The 16,121-nt window shown below is 45.6% G+C and overlaps 1 long non-coding RNA gene across 2 annotated transcripts in view; it reads left to right on the forward strand.

The window, feature by feature from the left end:
* Window positions 1–428: 428 nt before the first annotated feature.
* The window catches only part of LOC148147165 (uncharacterized), a 29,717-nt gene continuing 14,024 nt past the window's right edge, over window positions 429–16,121 (forward strand). For both annotated transcript variants that reach the window (XR_015760080.1, XR_015760079.1), the window contains exons 1-2: window positions 429–510; window positions 667–758. This is a non-coding gene — a long non-coding RNA (uncharacterized LOC148147165). The remainder of the gene's footprint in view (window positions 511–666; window positions 759–16,121) is intronic.

Raw genomic sequence — 16,121 nt, forward strand, 5'->3', positions numbered from 1 at the left:
GCATCTCCACTTGTGATTTTAGAGCTTAGGGATGGTCATTTATGATTAGGCTTAGGGCAGAGGGCAGTCTGAGAGCTCACAGATGCTGCCCCTCTCTCTGAGCGAGGAAGCTGGCTTCGAGTTCGACCTGCTCCAGAGGTTTCTGACAACATATCTGAACGGATTAATGTTACAATATTTATCCCAAAAAGCTGAGTGGGGACTTGGTTAGCTCAATCGGTTGGACGGTTAGTTATTAATGCCAACAATATGGGTTCAATTCCTGCACTGACTGGGGTGACTAACGGACTGTCCTACTCAACCTCTCCCTTACTTGATGCATGATGACTGTCCAGTTAAATTGCCACCAGTCGTCTCTGTCTAACAAGAGAGCATCCCTATTATTCTGTAGGAGTATGGTGGCTTACTCTTCCATTTCTGATCTACAGGCTTACCCAGAAACCCCTCCCCTGGAGAACTGGAGCTGAGATGGCTGCTCCTACCGACCCCAGCCACCTTCCTTTGTACCAGGTATCACTTCAGCCAGTGCAGACGATTCCTATTTGCTCCAGTTTTGCCGTCAATCCTGGATACGACACCTGATCAAATACGGTTATGATGATGTTAAGTGCAGTCCCTGTCGCCTCATCTCGAGAATTCAGCAGTGTGTTTTCTTGTTGTACATAGTTAAACCAAGGCTTCAATGAGCACAAGGGATGAGAGCCCAAACTGAGCTTCATGAGAGGGTTGGTGCTGAGGAAGTGCTGCTTGATCCCACTGTGAGTGACACCTTCCATCACTTTATTAATGATAGGGATTAGAGCAATGGGGCAGTCATTGATTGTCTGATGTTTTGTCTGTGTCAGTACAGGATCCGCGCGGATAGTTTTCCACATTGTCAGGTAGGTCCCAGTGCAATATCCCTGCTGGAACAATTTGAATGGAATGTTATCAGAGCCCCCATCAATTGCATTATCCCATCCCTCCAGCCGTTTGGATTTACCACACACAGTGAATCAAATTAGCTGAAGACGCCCATCTGGAGAAGACTAAAATAGATCATCCCATTGACACTTCGGTCTGAACATTGTTGTGAATGTTTCATCCTTAGCTTTTCTATTGTTGTGCTGGGCCCTTCCATAGTTGAGGAAGGTGATATTTGTGTATCCTACTCTTCCAGTGAGTTGTTTAATTGACCACACAATTCACGCTGATTGCATGTGACAGGATTGCAGAAATTAGGTCTGATTTGTTAGTTAGATCTGTCTGTCACTGGCTTTTTATGCTATTTGGTGAGTAAGTGGTCCTGTTTGGTAATGTCACATCATTGTGAGGTGTATCTAGTGCTGCTCTTGACCAGCCATCCTGTGTTCTTATTGAACGAGGGTTTATCCCCTGGCCTGATGGTCCGGGTATTGTGGAGCACATGCCAGGCAGTTACAGTGAAAATTGTGCAGGAGTACAATTCTGCTGCTGTTGGTAATGTCCCGAATCACCACACACATGCCAGTGCTGAGTTCTAGATCTCTTTGAAGTTTGTTCCGTTGAACATGTTGATAGCATCTCTCACATGTGTGCTCATGTGTATACACACACTCTCACTCTCACTCTCACTCTCACTCTCACACTCACACTCACTCACACTCACACTCACACTCACACTCTCACACTCACACTCACACTCACACTCACACACTCACACTCACACTCACACTCACACTCACACACTCTCTCACTCTCACTCTCACATTCTCTCACTCTCACTCTGACTCTTTCACTCTGACTCTCACTGACTCACTCTCGCTCTCTCTCTGTCACTCGCTCTCACTCACTCGCTCACTCTCTCACACTCTCACACTCTCACTCACTCACTCACTCACACTCTCACACTCTCACACTCTCACACTCTCACACTCACAAAATTCACAATGTAAAAGTGGGACTTTGTCGAAAGAAATACTGTGTGTGGTAGTCACCTTTCCCAATACGGTAATCGATCAATGTGCCTGCAGCCAGTAGGTTGGTGACGATAAGGTCAAGAATGTTTCTTCCTCTCAGTCATTCCCTTCCCACTCAGTGCAGTCCCTGTCTTGCAGCTATGTCCTTTTGGACCCGACCGTCTTGATGAGCAATGCTGCTGCTGAGCCCCTCTGGGAGGTGGTTTTTAAATGGCCCACCCAGGATACCTTCTCCATCTTTGTCACTCTCGACTTCCATCAGAGGGACACTGATCCATCAGCTGAGAGAAGGGAGTCAGCAAGAGGTTTCCGTGTCAGTGTTTGATCTGACACAATGAGGTTTCGTTATGACACATTGTTGCTTGAGGAGTCTGTAGGACACCTCTCCCACATTTAGCCCTAGCTCCCAGATGTTAGGAAGGAGGGATTTCCAGGGTCTGCAGGGCTTTTAATTTTTTGTCACGATCAATCGAAGGGCCTCTTCTGTGCTGTATGACACCCACTCTATGACTCTTGTGATTTGACAGTCCAAGGTCTCACTCCTTCAGTTCCATCAAGTGCCTTGTCTATTCCACAGATTTCTACAATATTTTCTCCATACAGACATTGCATAATTCCGTTTTTAAACTATCTCCGTGTATTTCTGTTTCCGTCCCTGTCATCTGCTCCAGTTGCAACATTCATTTGTATCTTAGTAACCCTTTGTATCACTACAATCTTTATCTCTCACTTTAGTACCATCTATCGCTGTAAAATCGGCCAGCCTCTACACCTGTCCCTATCTCTCTAATCTTCAGCTGCTTCATCTTTCCCCATATTCTGTAAATGAATTTAAAAATATCTCGCTAACCTAGTCTAGCATGCACAGGTCACACTATCTCTGTAACAAATCCAGCCTTGATTTCCTGTATCTGCAACATCTCCAGCCTTGTTTTCCTATCTCTGTAACATCGCTAGCCTTGCTTTTCCCTCTCTCTGTAACATCTCCAGCCTTGCTTTCCTCTCTAACTGTAACATCTCCATCCTTGCTTCCCTCTCTCTCTGTAACATCTCCAGCCTTGCTTTCCTCTCTGTCACATCTCCAGCCTTGCTTTCCTCTCTGTAACAGCTCCAGCCTTGCTTTTCTATCTCTGTAACATCTCCATATTTGCTTTTCTCTCTCTGAAACATCTCCAGCATGCTTTTCTCTCTCTCTTTAACATCTCCAGCCTTGCTTTCCTCTCTCTGTAACATCTCCAGCCTTGCTTTTCTCTCTCTTTACTATCTCCAGCCTTGCTTTCCTATTTCTGTGAAACATCTCTAGCCTTGCTTTCCTCTCTGTAACATCTCCAGCCTTGCTTTCCTTTCTCTCTGTCACATCTCCAGCCTTGCTTTTCTATCTCTGTAACATCTCCAGCCTTGCTTTTCTCTCTCTTTAATATTTCCAGCCTTGCTTGCCTATCTCTGTGAAACATCTCCAGCCTTGCTTTTCTCTCTCCCCGTAATATCTCCAGCCTTGTTTTCCCATATCTGTAATATCTCCAGCCATGCTTTCCTCTCTCTGTGTCATCTCCAGCCTTGCTTTTCTCTCTCTCTCTGACATCTCCAGCCTTGCTTTTCTCGCTATCTGTAACATCTCCAGCCTTGCTTTCCTCTCTCTGGGGAACATGTCCAGCCTTGTTTTTCTGTCTCTCCGTAACATCTCCAGCCTTGCTTTCTTGTCTCTGCAACATCTCTAGCCTAGCTTTTCTGTCTCACTGTAACATCTATGCCTTGCTTTCCTGTTTCTGTAACATCTCCAGACTTGCTTTCCTCTCTATCTGTAACATCTCCAGACTTGCTTTACCCTCTCTCTGTAACATCTCCTGCCTGGCTTATCTCTCTCTCTGTAATATCTCCAGCCTTGCTTTTCTTTCTCTCTCTGACATCTCCAGCCTTGCTTTCCTCTCTCTGTGTAACATCTCCAGCCTTGCTTTTCTGTCTCTCTGTAACATCTCCAGCCTTGCTTTGCTATCTCTGTAACATCTCCAGCCTTGCTTTTCTGACTCTCTGTAACATCTCAAGCCTTGCTTTTCTCTCTCTCTTTAACATCTCCAGCCTTGCTTTTCTGTCTCTCTGTCACATATCCAGCTGTGCTCTCCTATCTCTGTAACATCTCCAGCCTTGCTTTCTTCTCTCTCTGTAATTTCTCTGCCTTGCTTTCCTCTCTCTCTGTAACATCTCCAGCCTTGCTTTCCTATCTCTGTGAAACATCTCCAGCCTTGCTTTTCTCTCACTCTTTAACATCTCCAGCCGTGCTTTCCCCTCTCTCTCTGTAATATCTCCTGCCTTGCTTTTCTCTCTCTCTGTAACATCTCCAGCCTTGCTTTTCTCTCTCTCTGTAACATCTCCAGCCTTGCTTTCCCCTCTCTCTGTAATATCTCCGGCCTTGCTTTTCTCTCTCTGTAACATCTCCAGCCTTGCTTTTCTCTCTCTCTCTGACATCTCCAGCCTTGCTTTCCTCTCTCTCTGTAACATCTCCAGCCTTGCTTTCTTCACTATCTGTAACATCTCCAGCCTTGCTTTCATGCCTATCTGTAATATCTGCAGCCTGGCCTTCCTCTCTCTCTGTAACATCTCCAGCCTTGCTTTCCTATCTCTGTGAAACATCTCCAGCCTTGATTTTCTCTCTCTCTTTTACATCTCCAGCCTTGCTTGTCTGTCTCTCTGTTACATCTCCACCCTTGCTTTTCTGTCTCTCTGTCACATCTCCAGCCGTGCTCTCCTATCTCTGTAACATCTCCAGCCTTGCGTTCCCCTCTCTCTGTAATATCTCCTGCCTTGCTTTTCTCTCTCTCTGTAACAACTCCAGCCGTGCTTTCCCCTCTCTCTGTAATATCTCCTGCCTTGCTTTTCTCTCTCTCTGTAACATCTCCAGCCTTGCTTTTCTCTCTCTCTCTGACATCTCAAGCCTTGCTTTCCTCTCTCTCTGTAACATCTCCAGCCTTGCTTTCTTCACTATCTGTAATAACTCCAGCCTTGCTTTGCTCTCTCTCCGTAACTTCTCCTTGCTTTTCTCTCTCTGTAACATCTCCAGCCTTGCTTTTCTCTCTCTCTCTGACATCTCCAGCCTTGCTTTCCTCTCTCTCTGTAACATCTCCAGCCTTGCTTTCTTCACTATCTGTAACATCTCCAGCCTTGCTTTCGTGCCTATCTGTAATATCTCCAGCCTGGCCTTCCTCTCTCTCTGTAACATCTCCAGCCTTGCTTTGCTCTCTCTCCGTAACATCTCCAGCCTTGCTTTCCTCTCTATCTGTAATAACTCCAGCCTTGCTTTCCTTTCTCTCTGTAATATCTCCAGCCTTGCCTTCCTCTCTCGGTGAAACATCTCCAGCCTTGCTTTTCTCTCTCTCTTTAACATCTCCAGCCTTGCTTTCCCCTCTCTCTGTAACATCTCCAGCCTTGCTTTTCTCTCTCTCTGACATCTCCAGCCTTGCTTTTCTCTCTCTCTGTAACATCTCCAGCCTTGCTTTCCCCTCTCTCTGTAACATCTCCAGCCTTGCTTTTCTCTCTCTCTCTGACATCTCCAGCCTTGCTTTCCTCTCTCTCTGTAACATCGCCAGCCTTGCTTTCCTTTCTCTCTGTAATATCTCCAGCCTTGCTTTTCTATCTCTGTAACACCTCCAGCCTTGCTTTCCTATCTCTGTGAAACATGTCCAGCCTTGCTTTTCTCTCTCTCCGTAATATCTCCAGCCTTGTTTTCCCATATCTGTAATATCTCCAGCCTTGCTTTTCTATCTCTGTAATATCTCCATATTTGCTTTTCTCTCTCTGAAACATCTCCAGCCTTGCTTTCCTCTCCCTGTAACATCTTCAGCCTTGCATTTCTCTCGCTGGAACATCTCCAGCCTTGCTTTTCTCTCTCTTTAATATCTCCAGCCTTGCTTTCCTATTTCTGTGAAACATCTCCAGCCTTGCTTTTCTATCTCTGTAACATATCCAGCCTTGCTTTCCTCTCTCTCTGTAACATCTCCAGCCTTGCTTTTCTCTCTCTGTAACATCTCCAGCCTTGCTTTTCTCTCTCATTAATATCTCCAGCCTTGCTTTCCTATCTCTGTGAAACATCTCCAGCCTTGCTTTTCTCTCTCCCCGTAATATCTCCAGCCTTGTTTTCCCATATCTGTAATAACTCCAGCCTTGCTTTGCTCTCTCTCCGTAACATCTCCAGCCTTGCCTTCCTCTCTCTCTGTAACATCTCCAGCCTTGCTTTCCTATCTCTGTGAAACATCTCCAGCCTTGCTTTTCTCTTTCTCTCTGACATCTCCAGCCTTGCTTTTCTCGCTATCTGTAACATATCCAGCCTTGATTTCCTTTCTCTGGGTAACATCTCCAGCCTTGTTTTTCTGTCTCTCCGTAACATCTCAAGACTTGCATTCCTGTCTCTCTGTAATATCTCCTGCCTTGCTTTTCTCTCTCTCTGTAACATCTCCAGCCTTGCTTTTCTCTCTCTCTCTGACATCTCCAGCCTTGCTTTCCCCTCTTTCTGTAACATATCCAGCCTTTCTTTCTTCACTATCTGTAATATCTCCAGGCTTGCCTTCCTCTCTCTCTGTAACATCTGCAGCCTTGCTTTCCTTTCTCTCTGTGGCATCTCCTGCCTTGCTTTTCTTTCTCTCTCTGACATCTCCTGCCTTGCTTTCCTCTCTCTGTGTAACATCTCCAGCCTTGCTTTTCTGTCTCTCTGTAACATCTCCAGCCTTGCTTTCCTCCCTCTGTGTAACATCTCCAGCCTTGCTTTTCTGTCTCTCTGTCACATCCCTAGCCTTGCTTTCCTGTCTCTCTGTCACATCTCCAGCCTTGCTCTCCTATCTCTGTAACATCTCCAGCCTTGATTTCCTCTCTCTATGTAATATCTCCTGCCTTGCTTTTCTCTCTATCTGTAACATCTCCAGCCTTGCTTTCCCCTCTCTCTGTAATATCTCCTGCCTTGCTTTTCTCTCTCTCTGTAACATCTCCAGCCTTGCTTTCCCCTCTCTCTGTAATAACTCCAGCCTTGCTTTGCTCTCTCTCTGTAACATCTCCAGCCTTGCCTTCCTCTCTCTCTGTAACATCTCCAGCCTTGCTTTCCTATCTCTGTGAAACATCTCCAGCCTTGCTTTTCTCTCTCTCTTTAACATCTACAGCCTTGCTTTTCTCGCTATCTGTAACATCTCCAGCCTTGCTCTCAGATCTCTGTAACATCTCCGGCCTTGCTTTGCCCTCTCTCTGTAATATCTCCTGCCTTGCTTTTCTCTCTCTCTGTAACATCTCCAGCCTTGCTTTTCTCTCTCTCTCTGACATCTCCAGCCTTGCTTTCCCCTCTTTCTGTAACATATCCAGCCTTTCTTTCTTCATTATCTGTAATATCTCCAGGCTTGCCTTCCTCTCTCTCTGTAACATCTCCAGCCTTGCTTTCCTATCTCTGTGAAACATCTCCAGCATTGCTTTTCTCTCTCTCTTTAACATCTCCAGCCTTGCCTTTCTGTCTCTCTGTAACATCTCCAGCCTTGCTTTTCTATATCTGTAACATCTCCAGCCGTCCTCTCCTATCTCTGTAACATCTCCAGCCTTGCATTTCTTTCTGTCTCGAACATCTACAGCCTTGCTTTTCTTTCTCTCTCTAATATCTCCAGCCTTGCTTTCCTCTCTCTGTAACATCTCCAGCCTTGCTTTCCTTTCTCTCTATAATATCTCCAGCCTAGCTTTTCTATCTCTGTAACATCTCCGGCCTTGCTTTTCTCTCTCTTTAATATCTCCAGACTATCTCTGTGAAACATCTCCAGACTTGCTTTTCTCTCTCTCCGTAATATCTCCAGCCTTGTTTTCCCATATCTGTAATATCTCCAGCCTTGCTTTTCTCTCTCTCTCTGACATCTCCAGCCTTGCTCTTCTCTCTATCTGTAACATCTCCAGCCTTGTTTTTCTGTCTCTCTGTAACATCTCCAGCCTTGCTTTTCTCTCTCTCCGTAATATCTCCAGCCTTGTTTTCCCATATCTGTAATATCTCCAGCCTTGCTTTTCTCTCTCTCTCTGACATCTTCAGCCTTGCTTTCCTTTTTCTCTGTCACATCTCCAGCCTTGCTTTTCTATCTCTGTAATATCTCGATATTTGCTTTTCTCCCTCTGAAACATCTCCAGCCTTGCTTTTCTCTCTCTCTTTAACATCTCCAGCCTTGCTTTCCTCTCCCTGTAACATCTGCAGCCTTGCATTTCTCTCTCTGGAACATCTCCAGCCTTGCTTTTCTCTCTCTTTAATATCTCCAGCCTTGCTTTCCTATTTCTGTGAAACATCTCCAGCCTTGCTTTCCTCTCTCTCTGTAACATCTCCAGCCTTGCTTTCCTCTCTCTCTGTAACATCTCCAGCCTTGCTTTTCTATCTCTGTAACATCTCCAGCCTTGCTTTTCTCTCTCATTAATATCTCCAGCCTTGCTTTCCTATCTCTGTGAAACATCTCCAGCCTTGCTTTTCTATCTCTGTAACATCTCCAGCCTTGCTTTTCTCTCTCATTAATATCTCCAGCCTTGCTTTCCTATCTCTGTGAAACATCTCCAGCCTTGCTTTTCTCTCTCCCCGTAATATCTCCAGCCTTGTTTTCCCATATCTGTAATATCTCCAGCCTTGCTTTCCTCTCTCTGTGTCATCTCCAGCCTTGCTTTTCTCTCTCTCTCTGACATCTCCAGCCTTGCTTTTCTCGCTATCTGTAACATATCCAGCCTTGATTTCCTTTCTCTGGGTAACATCTCCAGCCTTGTTTTTCTGTCTCTCCGTAACATCTCAAGACTTGCATTCCTGTCTCTGTAACATCTCTAGCCTTGCTTTTCTGTCTCACTGTAACATCTCCAGCCTTGCTTCCCTTACTCTCTGAGGCATCTCCAGCCTTGCTTTACCCTCTCTCTGTAACATCTCCAGCCTTGCTTTCCTTTCTCTCTGTGACATCTCCAGCCTTGCTTTTCTGTCTCTGTGTAACATCTCCAGCCTTGCTTTGCTATCTCTGTAACATCTCCAGCCTTGCTTTTCTGTCTCTCTGTAACATCTCCAGCCTTGCTTTGCTATCTCTGTAACATCTCCAGCCTTGCTCTCCTATCTCTGTAACATCTCCAGCCTTGATTTCCTCTCTCTATGTAATATCTCCTGCCTTGCTTTTCTCTCTATCTGTAACATCTCCAGCCTTGCTTTTCTGTCTCTCTGTAACATCTCCAGCCGTGCTTTCCCCTCTCTCTGTAATAACTCCAGCCTTGATTTGCTCTCTCTCCGTAACATCTCCAGCCTTGCCTTCCTATCTCTGTGAAACATCTCCAGACTTGCTTTTCTCTCTCTCTGTAACATCTCCAGCCTTGCTTTCCTATCTCTGTGAAACATCTCCAGCCTTGCTTTTCTCTCTCTCTCTTTAACATCTACAGCCTTGCTTTTCTCGCTATCTGTAACATCTCCAGCCTTGCTCTCAGATCTCTGTAACATCTCCGGCCTTGCTTTGCCCTCTCTCTGTAATATCTCCTGCCTTGCTTTTCTCTCTCTCTGTAACATCTCCAGCCTTGCTTTTCTCTCTCTCTCTGACATCTCCAGCCTTGCTTTCCCCTCTTTCTGTAACATATCCAGCCTTTCTTTCTTCATTATCTGTAATATCTCCAGGCTTGCCTTCCTCTCTCTCTGTAACATCTCCAGCCTTGCTTTCCTATCTCTGTGAAACATCTCCAGCATTGCTTTTCTCTCTCTCTTTAACATCTCCAGCCTTGCCTTTCTGTCTCTCTGTAACATCTCCAGCCTTGCTTTCCTATATCTGTAACATCTCCAGCCGTCCTCTCCTATCTCTGTAACATCTCCAGCCTTGCATTTCTTTCTGTCTCGAACATCTACAGCCTTGCTTTTCTTTCTCTCTCTAATATCTCCAGCCTTGCTTTCCTCTCTCTGTAACATCTCCAGCCTTGCTTTCCTTTCTCTCTATAATATCTCCAGCCTAGCTTTTCTATCTCTGTAACATCTCCGGCCTTGCTTTTCTCTCTCTTTAATATCTCCAGACTATCTCTGTGAAACATCTCCAGACTTGCTTTTCTCTCTCTCCGTAATATCTCCAGCCTTGTTTTCCCATATCTGTAATATCTTCAGCCTTGCTTTTCTCTCTCTCTCTGACATCTCCAGCCTTGCTCTTCTCTCTATCTGTAACATCTCCAGCCTTGTTTTTCTGTCTCTCTGTAACATCTCCAGCCTTGCTTTTCTCTCTCTCCGTAATATCTCCAGCCTTGTTTTCCCATATCTGTAATATCTCCAGCCTTGCTTTTCTCTCTCTCTCTGACATCTCCAGCCTTGCTTTCCTTTTTCTCTGTCACATCTCCAGCCTTGCTTTTCTATCTCTGTAATATCTCGATATTTGCTTTTCTCCCTCTGAAACATCTCCAGCCTTGCTTTTCTCTCTCTCTTTAACATCTCCAGCCTTGCTTTCCTCTCCCTGTAACATCTGCAGCCTTGCATTTCTCTCTCTGGAACATCTCCAGCCTTGCTTTTCTCTCTCTTTAATATCTCCAGCCTTGCTTTCCTATTTCTGTGAAACATCTCCAGCCTTGCTTTCCTCTCTCTCTGTAACATCTCCAGCCTTGCTTTCCTCTCTCTCTGTAACATCTCCAGCCTTGCTTTTCTATCTCTGTAACATCTCCAGCCTTGCTTTTCTCTCTCATTAATATCTCCAGCCTTGCTTTCCTATCTCTGTGAAACATCTCCAGCCTTGCTTTTCTATCTCTGTAACATCTCCAGCCTTGCTTTTCTCTCTCATTAATATCTCCAGCCTTGCTTTCCTATCTCTGTGAAACATCTCCAGCCTTGCTTTTCTCTCTCCCCGTAATATCTGCAGCCTTGTTTTCCCATATCTGTAATATCTCCAGCCTTGCTTTCCTCTCTCTGTGTCATCTCCAGCCTTGCTTTTCTCTCTCTCTCTGACATCTCCAGCCTTGCTTTTCTCGCTATCTGTAACATATCCAGCCTTGATTTCCTTTCTCTGGGTAACATCTCCAGCCTTGTTTTTCTGTCTCTCCGTAACATCTCAAGACTTGCATTCCTGTCTCTGTAACATCTCCAGCCTTGCTTTTCTGTCTCACTGTAACATCTCCGGCCTTGCTTTCCTTTCTCTCTGAGGCATCTCCAGCCTTGCTTTACCCTCTCTCTGTAACATCTCCAGCCTTGCTTTCCTTTCTCTCTGTGACATCTCCAGCCTTGCTTTTCTGTCTCTGTGTAACATCTCCAGCCTTGCTTTGCTATCTCTGTAACATCTCCAGCCTTGCTTTTCTGTCTCTCTGTAACATCTCCAGCCTTGCTTTGCTATCTCTGTAACATCTCCAGCCTTGCTTTTCTGTCTCATTGTAACATCTCCTGCCTTGCTTTCCTCTCTCTCTGTAACATCTCCAGCCTTGCTTTTCTGTCTCTCCGTAACATCTCCAGCCGTTCTCTCCTATCTCTGTAACATTTCCAGCCTTGCTTTCCTCTCTATCTGTAATAACTCCAGCCTTGCTTTGCTCTCTCTCCGTAACATCTCCAGCCTTGCCTTCCTCTCTCTCTGTAACATCTCCAGCCTTGCTTTCCTATCTCTGTGAAACATCTCCAGCCTTGCTTTTCTCTCTCTCTCTTTAACATCTCCAGCCTTGCTTTTTTCGCTATCTGTAACATCTCCAGCCTTGCTCTCCGATCTCTGTAACATCTCCAGCCTTGCTTTCTTCACTATCTGTAATATCTCCAGCCTTGCCTTCCTCTCTTTCTGTAACATCTACAACCTTGCTTTCCTATCTCTGTGAAACATCTACAGCCTTGCTTTTCTTTCTCTCTCTAATATCTCCAGCCTTGCTTTCCTCTCTCTGTAACATCTCCAGCCTTGCTTTCCTTTCTCTCTATAATATCTCCAGCCTAGCTTTTCTATCTCTGTAACATCTCCGGCCTTGCTTTTCTCTCTCTTTAATATCTCCAGACTATCTCTGTGAAACATCTCCAGACTTGCTTTTCTCTCTCTCCGTAATATCTCCAGCCTTGTTTTCCCATATCTGTAATATCTTCAGCCTTGCTTTTCTCTCTCTCTCTGACATCTCCAGCCTTGCTCTTCTCTCTATCTGTAACATCTCCAGCCTTGTTTTTCTGTCTCTCTGTAACATCTCCAGCCTTGCTTTTCTCTCTCTCCGTAATATCTCCAGCCTTGTTTTCCCATATCTGTAATATCTCCAGCCTTGCTTTTCTCTCTCTCTCTGACATCTCCAGCCTTGCTTTCCTTTTTCTCTGTCACATCTCCAGCCTTGCTTTTCTATCTCTGTAATATCTCGATATTTGCTTTTCTCCCTCTGAAACATCTCCAGCCTTGCTTTTCTCTCTCTCTTTAACATCTCCAGCCTTGCTTTCCTCTCCCTGTAACATCTGCAGCCTTGCATTTCTCTCTCTGGAACATCTCCAGCCTTGCTTTTCTCTCTCTTTAATATCTCCAGCCTTGCTTTCCTATTTCTGTGAAACATCTCCAGCCTTGCTTTCCTCTCTCTCTGTAACATCTCCAGCCTTGCTTTCCTCTCTCTCTGTAACATCTCCAGCCTTGCTTTTCTATCTCTGTAACATCTCCAGCCTTGCTTTTCTCTCTCATTAATATCTCCAGCCTTGCTTTCCTATCTCTTTGAAACATCTCCAGCCTTGCTTTTCTATCTCTGTAACATCTCCAGCCTTGCTTTTCTCTCTCATTAATATCTCCAGCCTTGCTTTCCTATCTCTGTGAAACATCTCCAGCCTTGCTTTTCTCTCTCCCCGTAATATCTGCAGCCTTGTTTTCCCATATCTGTAATATCTCCAGCCTTGCTTTCCTCTCTCTGTGTCATCTCCAGCCTTGCTTTTCTCTCTCTCTCTGACATCTCCAGCCTTGCTTTTCTCGCTATCTGTAACATATCCAGCCTTGATTTCCTTTCTCTGGGTAACATCTCCAGCCTTGTTTTTCTGTCTCTCCGTAACATCTCAAGACTTGCATTCCTGTCTCTGTAACATCTCCAGCCTTGCTTTTCTGTCTCACTGTAACATCTCCGGCCTTGCTTTCCTTTCTCTCTGAGGCATCTCCAGCCTTGCTTTACCCTCTCTCTGTAACATCTCCAGCCTTGCTTTCCTTTCTCTCTGTGACATCTCCAGCCTTGCTTTTCTGTCTCTGTGTAACATCTCCAGCCTTGCTTTGCTATCTCTGTAACATCTCCAGCCTTGCTTTTCTGTCTCTCTGTAACATCTCCAGCCTTGCTTTGCTATCTCTGTAACATCTCCAGCCTTGCTTTTCTGTCTCATTGTAACATCTCCTGCCTTGCTTTCCTCTCTCTCTGTAACATCTCCAGCCTTGCTTTTCTGTCTCTCCGTAACATCTCCAGCCGTTCTCTCCTATCTCTGTAACATTTCCAGCCTTGCTTTCCTCTCTATCTGTAATAACTCCAGCCTTGCTTTGCTCTCTCTCCGTAACATCTCCAGCCTTGCCTTCCTCTCTCTCTGTAACATCTCCAGCCTTGCTTTCCTATCTCTGTGAAACATCTCCAGCCTTGCTTTTCTCTCTCTCTCTTTAACATCTCCAGCCTTGCTTTTTTCGCTATCTGTAACATCTCCAGCCTTGCTCTCCGATCTCTGTAACATCTCCAGCCTTGCTTTCTTCACTATCTGTAATATCTCCAGCCTTGCCTTCCTCTCTTTCTGTAACATCTACAACCTTGCTTTCCTATCTCTGTGAAACATCTCCAGCCTTGCTTTTCTCTCTCTCTGTAACATCTCCAGCCTTGCTTTCCAATCTCTGTAACATCTCCAGCCTTGCTTTCCTGTCTCTGTAACATCTCCAGCCGTGCTCTCCTATCTCTGTAACATCTCCAGCCTTGCTTTCCTCTCTATCTGTAACATCTCCAGCCGTGCTTTCCCCTCTCTCTGTAATATCTCCAGCCTTGCTTTTCTCTCCCTCTGACATCTCCAGCCTTGCTGTGCTCTCTCTCTGTAACATCTCCAGCCTTGTCTTCCTCTCTACCTGTAACATCTCCAGCCTTGCTTTCCTTTCTCTCTGTGACATCTCCAGCCTTGCTTTACCCTCTCTCTGTAATATCTCCTGCTTGCTTTTCTCTCCCTCTGACATCTCCAGCCTTGCTTTCCTCTCTATCTGTAACATCTCCAGCCTTGCTTTCCTCACTCTCTGTAATAACTCCAGCCTTGCTGTGCTCTCTCTCTGTAACATCTCCAGCCTTGCCTTCCTCTCTATCTGTAACATCTCCAGCCTTGCTTTTCTGTCTCTCTGTAACATCTCCAGCCTTGCTTTTCTGTCTCTCTGTAACATCTCCAGCCTTGCTTTCCTCTCTCTGTGTAATATCTCCAGCCTTGCTTTTCTGTCTCTCCGTAACATCTCCAGCCGTGCTCTCCTATCTCTGTAACATTTCCAGCCTTGCTTTCCTCTCTATCTGTACTAACTCCAGGCTTGCTTTGCTCTCTCTCTGTAACATCTCCAGCCTTGCCTTCCTCTCTCTCTGTAACATCTCCAGCCTTGCTTTCCTATCTCTCTGTAACATCTCCAGCCGTGCTTTCCCCTCTCTCTGTAATATCTCCTGCCTTGGTTTTCTCTCCCTCTGACATCTCCAGCCTTGCTTTCCTCTCTATCTGTATTATCTCCAGCCTTGCTTTCCTCATTATCTGTAATAACTCCAGCCTTGATGTGCTCTCTCTCTGTAACATCTCCAGCCTTGCCTTCCTCTCTATCTGTAACATCTCCAGCCTTGCTTTCCTTTCTCTCTGTGACATCTCCAGCCTTGCTTTCCCCTCTCTCTGTAATATCTCCTGCCTTCCTTTCCTGTCTCTCTGTAACATCTCCAGCCTTGCTTTCCCCTCTCTCCGTAATAACTCCAGCCTTGCTTTGCTCTCTCTCCATAACATCTCCAGCCTTGCCTTCCTCTCTCTCTCTGTAACATCTCCAGCCTTGCTTTCCTATCTCCGTGAAACACCTCCAGCCTTGCTTTTCTGTCTCTCTTTAACATCTCCAGCCTTGCTTTTCTCGCTATCTGTAATATCTCCAGCCTTGCCTTCCTCTCTCTCTGTAACATCTCCAGCCTTGCTTTCCTATCTCTGTGAAACATCTCCAGCCTTGCTTTTCTCTCTCTCTGTAACATCTCCAGCCTTGCTTTCCAATCTCTGTAACATCTCCAGCCTTGCTTTCCTGTCTCTGTAACATCTCCAGCCGTACTCTCCTATCTCTGTAACATCTCCAGCCGTGCTCTCCTATCTCTGTAACATCTCCAGCCTTGCTTTCCTCTCTATCTGTAACATCTCCAGCCGTGCTTTCCCCTCTCTCTGTAATTTCTCCTGCCTTGCTTTTCTCTCCCTCTGACATCTCCAGCCTTGCTGTGCTCTCTCTCTGTAACATCTCCAGCCTTGTCTTCCTCTCTACCTGTAACATCTCCAGCCTTGCTTTTCTTTCTCTCTCTGACATCTCCAGCCTTGCTTTTCTCTCTCTGTGTGTAACATCTCCAGCCTTGCTTTTCTGTCTCTCTGTAACATCTCCAGCCTTGCTTTGCTATCTCTGTAACATCTCCAGCCTTGCTTTTCTGTCTCTCTGTAACATCTCCAGCCGTGCTTTCCCCTCTCTCTGTAATAACTCCAGCCTTGATTTGCTCTCTCTCCGTAACATCTCCAGCCTTGCCTTCCTATCTCTGTGAAACATCTCCAGACTTGCTTTTCTCTCTCTCTGTAACATCTCCAGCCTTGCTTTCCGATCTCTGTGAAACATCTCCAGCCTTGTTTGTCTGTCTTTCTGTAACATCTCCAGCCTTGCTTTCCTATATCTGGAACATCTCCAGCCGTCCTCTCCTATCTCTGTAACATCTCCAGCCTTGCATTTCTTTCTCTCTCGAACATCTACAGCCTTGCTTTCCTCTCTCTGTAACATCTACAGCCTTGCTTTCCTTTCTCTCTGTAATAACTCCAGCCTTGCTTTTCTATCTCTGTAACATCTCCGGCCTTGCTTTTCTCTGTCTTTCATATCTCCAGCCTTGCTTTCCTATCTCTGTGAAACATCTCCAGACTTGCTTTTCTCTCTCTCCGTAATATCTTCAGCCTTGTTTTCCCATATCTGTAATATCTCCAGCCTTGTTTTCCCATATCTGTAATATCTCCAGCCTTGCTTTTCTCTCTCTCTCTGACATCTCCAGCCTTGCTCTTCTCTCTATCTGTAACATCTC

Source organism: Chiloscyllium plagiosum, unplaced genomic scaffold (assembly GCF_037043375.1).
Source record: "Chiloscyllium plagiosum isolate Xiang-an unplaced genomic scaffold, Cpla_swu_hap1 HiC_scaffold_18, whole genome shotgun sequence".
Classification (NCBI taxonomy): domain Eukaryota; kingdom Metazoa; phylum Chordata; class Chondrichthyes; order Orectolobiformes; family Hemiscylliidae; genus Chiloscyllium; species Chiloscyllium plagiosum.